The sequence below is a fragment of the Melozone crissalis genome, unplaced genomic scaffold, assembly GCF_028551555.1.
Source record: "Melozone crissalis strain CALT ecotype California unplaced genomic scaffold, PUWL_Pcris_2 ptg000114l_1, whole genome shotgun sequence".
NCBI classification, from domain to species: Eukaryota; Metazoa; Chordata; class Aves; order Passeriformes; family Passerellidae; genus Melozone; species Melozone crissalis.
The window spans coordinates 1,943,290-1,952,697 of NW_026535891.1; positions in this window are offsets into that span (position 1 = coordinate 1,943,290).

Below are 9,408 nucleotides of genomic sequence, written 5' to 3' on the forward strand. Positions count from 1 at the left end.
ATCTGCTCAACAACCTGACCTCGACCCTCCTCCTCCTCCCTGCCTTGCCATGCATGGACAGTGGCCAGATGCCCTGCACCCACAACAGCCACTCTCTCACTGCCCTCCACACCTGGATGGGGAGAGAAAATTGAGCAAAGGGTTCCTGGGTTGAGACAAGGACCAGGAGAGATCACTCATCAAATCCTGTCACGGGTAAAACTTCTTATGATTTAGAGATATGAATTGAATTTATTGCTGATAAAATCAGAGCAGGATTTTGTCAAATAAACCCTTCAATACACCTTCCCCCTGTTATGAATAACTATGCAGTCATTGGCTTTCTCTATTTTATTGGGTTTTTTTAAAACATTTTGATACAATACATTTTGTAATCACTTTTTAACTGCTTTTGATACTTCCCAATTTGTCAGCCCTTTTACCCTAATCCATGTGTAGAACATATATTTTAGTGTGATAAATAATATAATTTAGGCTCTCCCAAAAGATCAAGACAGAGACAATGTGCTGTGTATTACAACAGTAACTGTTGCAGAAGTGGCTAATGCCTTTATTTGTGTAACTAAGTGACAATGATAGGAATAACTCAGAAAATTTTGTGAAATAGCTAATGTTGATTTAATGTACTAGTGAGGTATCCCATCTGTATGACAAGAACACCATGAAAAGTAGTAGGTAAATAAACATCAAATGAAAGAATGCGAAGAGGAATTTACCACTGACTCTTCTGTTATCAAGAACTATCAAACCACAGAAGAGGGGGATCTTGTGAGGACATAAAATATGTAAATTTAATCTGCACTATGGCATGTACTTTATGAAAATGAATCAAGGGTCAAACCAAGCAAAAGGATTTCTGGAACATGCGAACTGGAGGAATGTTTGAATATGTACAACACTCCTGAGTATGTATTTAACCAATACAATGAAAAGGTATGTAGGAATATTGTTGTAGTTAACAGTGTGCCTCTGGCAGTTGCCAAGCACCCAGCATGCTGTTTACTGTCCCTTTTATCCCTTATTAAACATTTACAAATTTGAAAGAGTGAGCCTTGTTTCTCACACAGTTTGACCAAAAAATTGAATTATGGGTACAATAAGAGGGGACAATAAGAGCACAATAAATTGTGTGCTCCCTCAGCACTGGGAGGTTAAATGAGGAGCCCCGTGAGATGCTGTTAAGAGGAAGAAGAGACCCCTGAGGGGAATCGATGCCCCCAATGGCCCCCAGTGCCCCCAAGTGTCACAGCACGTCATCGTTGTTATGAAGAAAAATTCTGTTGATTTTTTTCTGTGAGAAAAAGGTTACCACTACTGCTGGGGTGCTGCTTGTGTTATGGCAATTACGGGTGGTTGTTGTTAATAGTTGTCTTTGTATCAGTAAAAGCCCTGGCGGGGAAGTTAATGGCCCTTCTCCCGAGACAGTGAAGGGTGGGGACCTCCCTGAACAGTGAGGAGAAGGGACTTTGGAGGAGAGGGATATGCAAAATACTCCAAGGACCAGCATGCCTTGTGGAACCCCTATTCCAAATGCATGGAGAAAACCCCAAAAACAACGAGCCACCTAAGAGTTGAGAGACTGGAATGATGTCTGGACGTGAGGAGCTGAGTGCTGAGCCTGCAGAGATGCGGAACACCTTCGGAGTCCCTCTCGCACTGACCATGGGAGTTGTCCTGACGACAGGAGCGGATGGGAAGGGGCCAGGAAAAGTAACATCGGAGGGGATCACCACACCCTAAAGGCTCCCACGAGGACGTGATCCCCAGCTCTGCCCCTAGTGGACAAAGCTGCGCATATCCTCCTCCTCTCAGTCGCCCTGGGAGAGACGACGGGAGACTGCAGCACCACCGAGCTGCCCAATCCTGAGCTGATCACTTTTAATAAAGGCATTAAAAGGAGAAGAAGTCTCCTGGCCCTGTTTATTTCAGCTGGGGCGCTCGTCCGGAATAGCCATGCCGAGGGAGGACACCAGGACTGGCCATCTTGGACCTCCAGGACAGCTGGCTACCAGGACCAGAGGGATCGGCTCAGGACCAGCGACACAGAGGAGCACCGGAGCACCGGACTGGTGAGAAATCCGGTGGCGGGAGTGGGAGACGTGCGCATGTGTGTGTGAGCGAGACGAGGGCCGGTAGCTGGACCCTCGCCCAGAGAGTGGACCCCTTTGTACTGCGTTTCTGAACTTTCACGAGAAAGCCGGCCGGGAACAGGTGGAAGTGCTTGGAATTAGCGTGAGTGAGTCGTCTCCTAAGGGGGAAAAAAGGGGCCCCCCCCCTCCGGGCATGCAGAGGGAATAGTTGTATGAGTGGCACGCACCCAAAGTACGGCCTGACAGAGGGAAGTCAGGCAGATTTGTAAGTCCCGAGAAGGATTCGGGTAGCTCACAAGCCCTGCAGGCAAATTAAGTCCTGAAAAGGAGTCAGGCACGAACCCCAGCGAAGGAGGCTGCAGTTTGCTTTTAAGTCCTGATACGGTGAAGCCTAAAAATTGGCAGGTTAGGCAAACTAAAAATCAGGCAGTTTTTTTTCTTGACTGAGGGAGTCAGGCACGATTCAGATTCTTAGGCCGAGGTTTTTTGTGTTCAAGTCCCGATAGATGTAAGGCCTGACGTTGGGAAAGTTGGGCAATCAAGAGATCAGGCAGTTGTTTCAGTCTACAGTCCTGAGCATCAGGCAGAAATGTGAAGTTCGGTGGAGGAGGCTGAAGCTCCTCAAACAAGGTTTTCTTGAAATTACTGGTCAGTAGAGGCACCTTTGGGATTTTTTTTACTGTTGAGACCTGTAAAATGGGAGGGTGTAATAGTAAAAAGACTGGCAAGAGACTGAGGAATCTACATCCCAATAGTCCCTTAGGAGAACTGTTAGTAAAATGGGATTCTATAGAGGCCACGGAGGGATTAGATAAAGTGAAAATGATCCATTATTGTATGGAAGTGTGGCCAGAATTAGAGGTGCAAGGAGGATGGCCTTGGTGTGGGACAAAGGATAAGTGGATGTGCCAACAACTAAATAATTACCTGACAGCTCGAGGCGATACTGATCCTGAGCAATTACAGTATGTATCCTGCTGGGTAAAGAGCACTGTTGAGGATGAAGGGGTGCGAATTTGTAAGGTACAGAAGAAGAAGGAGGGAAATGAAGGAGGGGATGATGGAACTAGTAAAAGATGGGACCCCTTGGATTATTTGCCTCCTTCTGCCCCTCCACTTTGTAATGCTCTTCTTCAAGCACCTCAAATGGCAGGTCCGGTTCTTCCCCCGGCTGCCATCTCATTACCACCTGCTCAAACTCCTCCTTTTACCTCTTCAGCTTCCCCTATGATAAACCCAATATCTCCTCCAGCAACCACTCCCTCACCACCCCCTTCAGCTCCTCCAGTTCCTTCTGCATCACCACAAGTGACTGCTACACCTGCTGCATTCTCCACCCCCTCTCCAGCTCCACTTAATATCCACTCAGGCTCTTCTCCCCCTCCTATTGCTGTCCCTTTACCTCCTCCTAGTTGGGACACAAATGCCTCCTTGCCCAGTAAACAGCTATCAGCAAATACACCTGCTGATGGGCAGAAAGATCAGGGTAACCCAGATATCCCTCAAAGTAGTTTGGCATCTGAAGATGGGCCATACTGTAGCACCAGATCCAAGACCTCCGAGGCGGAGAGACTTTTTCCCCTCAGAGAGGTTCCTATGGGAGGAGTAGCGGGAGGTGTTGGCTTTGTGAATGCTTCCCTAACTGCTTCTGAGGTGAGAGGATTCAAGAAAGAGTTGGAGCATTTAGTTGAGGACCCAGTGGGCATAGCCAACCAAGTGGATCAATTTCTAGAATATCTACAGTTGGGGGGAGATGAATTCCATCCTGAGTATATTATTTTCCCCAGAAGAGGTCCAGATGATTAGGGCGGCTGGCATCAGAATATGGGAGAAAGATAACAGTCCAGGACCCCAGGTGTCAGCAGGTGAACAGAAATTGCCACTAATGGATCCCAGCTGAAACCCTAACCAGGAGGAGGGGAGGAAGGCCATGATGGAATACAGGTCTTTGATAATATGGGGGATTAAAGAGTCAGTTCCCAAAGGAACTAATACCCAATTGGCATTTGAGGGTGCACAAGAGAAAGATGAAGCTCCTGCTGCCTGGCTTAACCGCCTAAAGCGGAACTTCCAGTTGTACTCTAGAATAGACCCAGGCTCCCCAGAAGGTCAAATGCTACTAAAAGTCCAATTTGTTACCAAATCTTGGCCTGATATAAGGAGAAAATTGGAAAAGATGGAAGATTAGCAAGAGAAGGACATTAATGAGTTATTAAGAGAGGCATTGAAGGTGTATTTAAGGAGGGAGGAAGATAAAGCAAGGGCCAAGGCTAAGATCATGGTTGCTGTAGCTAGAGAAAGTGCAGGGTGGGCAGGTCCACCACCAGGAGGAGGCAAGGATAGGCCTCTTGTACTGTCAGGTGCAAGAGGGCTGGAGACACCTCAAGGCCCTTTGAGAGAACAACATTGCTCTTACTGTGGAAAGTCAGGAGGTTTTGTAGAAAGCTTAGTTTCGATGCGGCAATAGCCAGGGAACAAGATAATTTAGGGAAGATGCTTAAAGGTGACGATTAGAGGGTTGGGGCTTTACACTTTAGGGGACCTGATGCAACATCTAGAAGAGCCCTTGGTAAACTTTGAAGTGGGATCCACCCAGTGGATCCCAAGAGATCCAAACAAATTAGAGTCTGTTGAAAAAAGAAGAGACAAGTGTGATCACCATGAAGTTTATGAATGTTGTGAGTGTACTGAAAAAGAGATAAATCCCTTTTGGAACACATTTCAGGGGAGCTCTAAACCCCTAGTTTTGATCTCTGATACCACAGCACACACCAAATTGTCAGGAGACTGGTCTGGCAGCTGCACCGCTAGAATGATAAAACCAATTTTCTTCTTGTTGCCCAAAGAAACTGGATCAAGTTTAGGAGTTTCTATATATAATGATTTGGGAGAAATTAAACAGAACAGGCAAAGTGAAATAGAAATTGAGAAAATCCAAAATTGTAAAAGCCAAGTTCAGACCCCAATATCTATGTTAAACAAAGTCATCTGACTCCAGGCCCAGGGCACTCACCCCACAGGAGCAACGTCACCTTCCTGGCAATCCCAGTGTCCCCAGCCATGTACACTGGCTGTCACTCGCTCCTGGGAGTGGCTGTCCCCTGGGTGGTGGCACTTTCATCAAAGGGGAAGGGAGCGAGGTCAGGTCTCATCCTCATACCTAGGTATCACCTGGTGGAGGCAGCATGGCCAAAAGCTGGGCACAGGCTGTGGGAGGGTGGGGACAGGATGGGGAGAATGCTGGGTGGGACACAGTGAGACATGGGGTTCCCAGGAGTGAGGGGCTCAGGGGGTTTGGGGATGTGTGGGTGGGTGTCCAGGGGAATGGGGTCCCTGGGAATGGGGGTACTGAGGAGGGGGAGTCACTGGGAATGGGGGTCCCCAGAGCTGAGGGGACTCAGGGATGGGAGTGCCAGAAGAACCTGGGCTCCAGGGATTTGGGGTCATGGTATGGGAATGGGGATACTGAGGGAATGGGGGATCCTGTGGGAATGGGGGTCCTGTGAAAATCAAGGTCCTGTGGGAAGGGAATTTTAGGGATGGAATAAACAGCAGAGGGTTCCTTGGAAATGAGCGGTCCTGGGCCACGGAGATCCTGGGGAATGTGAGCACAGGGATACGGGTTCCAGAGAGGGGGAGACATAAGAAATGCGGTACCCATGATTTGATTTCCAGGGGAAAGGAGGTGCCAGGGATGGGCAGCGGCTGGGTGAACCCATAGGTCTCTGCTCCTTGTGGTACATAGGGACAGGCAGTCAGAAGGTCTCGTGATGTAATGGGAAGGCAGGACCCCTGTTCCCCTTAGATAAGAAATTATCATAGGAATGTAGCCTCCCTAAACCGAGTGCCAGTAACTTTCCATTCCCTACCCAGTAACTTTCCACTCCTTACTAACCATAGATGGTAAAGACAGACCCCCCTCTGACGTAGAAGACCCCCTAGATTATAAAACCCCATGAGATGAGATAATAGAGGCCTTTTGACCATCTACCACATTTGTGTCTGCGTGCTTCACTGGCCCGAGAGACCCTGGAGTGTGGGTCGCCGTGCTGTTTCCTCAGAACCAGGTCGCCTTGCCTTGTATCAGAAGGCTACAACTGGTGCCGAAACCCCGGGAGCTGATCTGCGCCCGGGGAATGGGGATTCGCTTGGACAGAGGACGGCGGCTGCGCAGCTGGTCTTGTGCAGCGGAGGGGACGCCCTCGGACCTGCATGGGCCATGGAAGCCATTGCGAGGGTCGTATCAGAGATGCATGCACAATGGGAAATAGAATGTAAAATCAGAGATTTAACTCTCGCATTGCCGAGACTGATTAAGCCAGGGCTATAGAAAGCCCTGCGGATATCCTACATACGGGGTGTGGGATAATTGTACAAAAGCCCTGGCGGAGGGCACTATGTCCTCGGGTTCAGGGAAAGCCCTAAAATCGTGGGGCAGAGTTATCCAGGCTCTGCAAAAAGCTCGACAAGAGCAAGAAACCTGGAAAGCCACGCGAACCTGTTTATTAGCCACGCCGCAGCTCGGGGTGGGCGCTGCGACACAGACCAAGGAGGTGCTTGACCCGGGCAGGCGCGCGGAGGCGCGGTCGCCGGAACCCCCTCAGCGAGAGGACTCACCATCGGAGGGGGGGAACACACGCGGGCGTTCTTGCAGGGACTCGTGGAGGAGGCGCAGAACACGGATGGATTGTCTGATCCTGCAGGGATCGGTAAAAACTCGCCCCCTCCATATGCGTTTGAAAATGGCGCCGAACCGCATGGCAAGGGTGGAAGGGAGGAGGCGGGGGGCGGAAATGTAGTCAGACTGCTTAACAACGCATGCACGGGCGAGCTGGGAGAAGGGGCGGCCCCTGCGGTGGAGCGTAAGACCAATCAGAGCGATCTGTTCAAATTAGGTCCTTATAGGGCAAGGACCTCCCCCAGCAGGAGGCGGGGGGACCCCAGGGGGAGGGAATGGCCTGACCCCCGCAGGAAGGGGCGGGGTCGGAGCCCAAGAAAAAGGCAGAGCAGCCCTGAAATGCTCGGTCATTCGACTTCCGACTCCAACTCAGGCTCAAGCTCTGTGCTCGAGAGGGAATCGGAGGAGTCCAATTTGGATTCTAGCTTTAACAGAGTGAGAGCAGCAGCATATAAGGTCTCTAGTCGCAGCACTCCCGCATGGGTGAAGGGGTTATCAGAGAAAGACCGGACCCCGCTTACAGATTGGCGGAAAATAAAAATAGCTTGCACGGAATGGGCCCCGTCTGCCAATCTGGTGTTCCCGGTCCGTGTGGGTGGGGCAGGCAAAAACCAACGAAGGACCTATTCCCCGGTTAATCCAAAGGACGTCCAGGCAATCATTAAAGCGATTGCAGACAAGGGAATGAATTCTGCCATGGTTACCACACTCATTGATGGCGTTTTTGGAGGGGATGATATGTTGCCCTTTGATATTAAGCAGACGTGTAGGATGATTTTCGATGGCGTGGGGATGATCGGTTTTAAACAAGAGTGGGAGGATCAATGCACAAAGGAGCTAGCCCAGATAACGGGACCTGACCATCCACTGCACGGCTCCAGTATACAAAGGTTAATGGGCAGAGACCCCACTATGATCACCCCCCAGGCCCAGGCTGAGGGCTTACAGGCCCATGAGGTTATGACAACCACCCATGCTGCCCGGGAAGCCATCCGTGCTACTTCCAAAGTAGTAGCCAAACCTTCACCATGGTCAACTATAAAACAGAGTGAGAGTGAGAGCTTCACTCAGTTTGTGGACAGGCTTCAGGCAGCATTAGATTCCTCCTCATTACCCTCAGAGGCTAAGGGTCCTGTGCTGGCAGACTACCTATGCCAGCAATGCAACTCAGCCACCAAGGACATTTTAAGGTCACTGCCATCTGGGTCTAATATAGCAGCCATGATCAGACACGTTGCAAAGGAGGAGCACCTAGCTCCCATTCAAGCAGCAGTTCACACTGCAATAACCAGTGTGATGGCGTGCCTTAAGTGTGGCCAGGCAGGCCACTTGGCAGTAAACTGCCCCCAGCCAAGGCGCCTATCAGCAGCTGCTCCACCACGCCAAGGGGGATTTAGGGGGTCGCGCTGGGCATGTAGAAAGAAGGGGCATTTAGCTAAGGAATGCAGATCCAGGCTTCAGGGAAACGGGAAAGGGAGGGGGCAGCTGGGCCGTGTCCAGCCTCCTCCCACCTGGAATATGCAGTGGCCCAGCTACAGCAACCCCCAGTGGGGCAGGGGACCCTCATACTCCATGCCCCCACAGGGAGCAGTCAATTTTACATCCCCGCCTACAGTGCAATGGCAGAGTTATGCAGCACCCTCAGTACCCTCGCACCCCCCACTGCCACAAGCCGCGCCGGTGTCACAGGGCCAGCAGGAGACGCCCCAGAGCGGGATCCCTGGGTGGCCTTGGCCATGAGAATAGGAAAGGATCCCCTGATGGTGTGGGGGACATGCCGCCTTTATGGCAGTCAGGATCCCCACGTCATAGGGTTTCAGTTCTGGGCGGACACGGGATCAGACTGCACAATTATTCCCCAATCACATTGGCCCGGACATTGGCAATTCAAAGAAGTCCCTCCAGTTAACAGGGTGGGAGGGCAGTCCCGGGCATGGAAAAGCACCCAGCTGGTGGCTATAACACTTCCTACGAAAAAGGGACCAGAACAGACAGTCGCGATTTATCCCTACATTTTGCAAAATTCTCCACCCCTGTTAGGAAGGGATGTTCTTTCCATTCTAGGATTCTGGATTACAAATTTATCCTGAGGGCCACTGCCGTACACCCTCCACTGCCAATCAAATTGACCTGGAAATCATCAGACCCTGTATGGGTCGAGCAGTGGCCCCTGACAGAGCCTCGAGTGGCAGCCTTTCTGGAACTGGTCGACCGCAAACTGCAAAAGGGTCACATAGAACCCTCTACCAGCCTATGGAACACCCCTGTATTCGTGATCCCCAAAAGGTCTGGAGAAGGCTATTGTCTCGTCCACGACCTGAGAGAGGTGAACAAGACGATCCGACCCATGGGTCCAGTCCAGACACTGCTACCCATGAACTCAGCCATTCCCGCAGGGCAGTCGTGCGCAGTGCTGGACATCAAGGACTGTTTCTTCTCAATACCTCTGCACCCTGAGGACAGAGAATGATTCGCCTTTTCCGTGGCATTCCGAAATGGCGAGCGGCCCAACCTCTGCTTCCAGTGGAGAGTATTACCACAAGGTCTGGTCGACAGCCCTGTCATATGCCAAATCACCGTGGACAAAGCACTGATGCCAGTCCGACACTCCCATCCCAATGCAACCATCATTCAGTACAT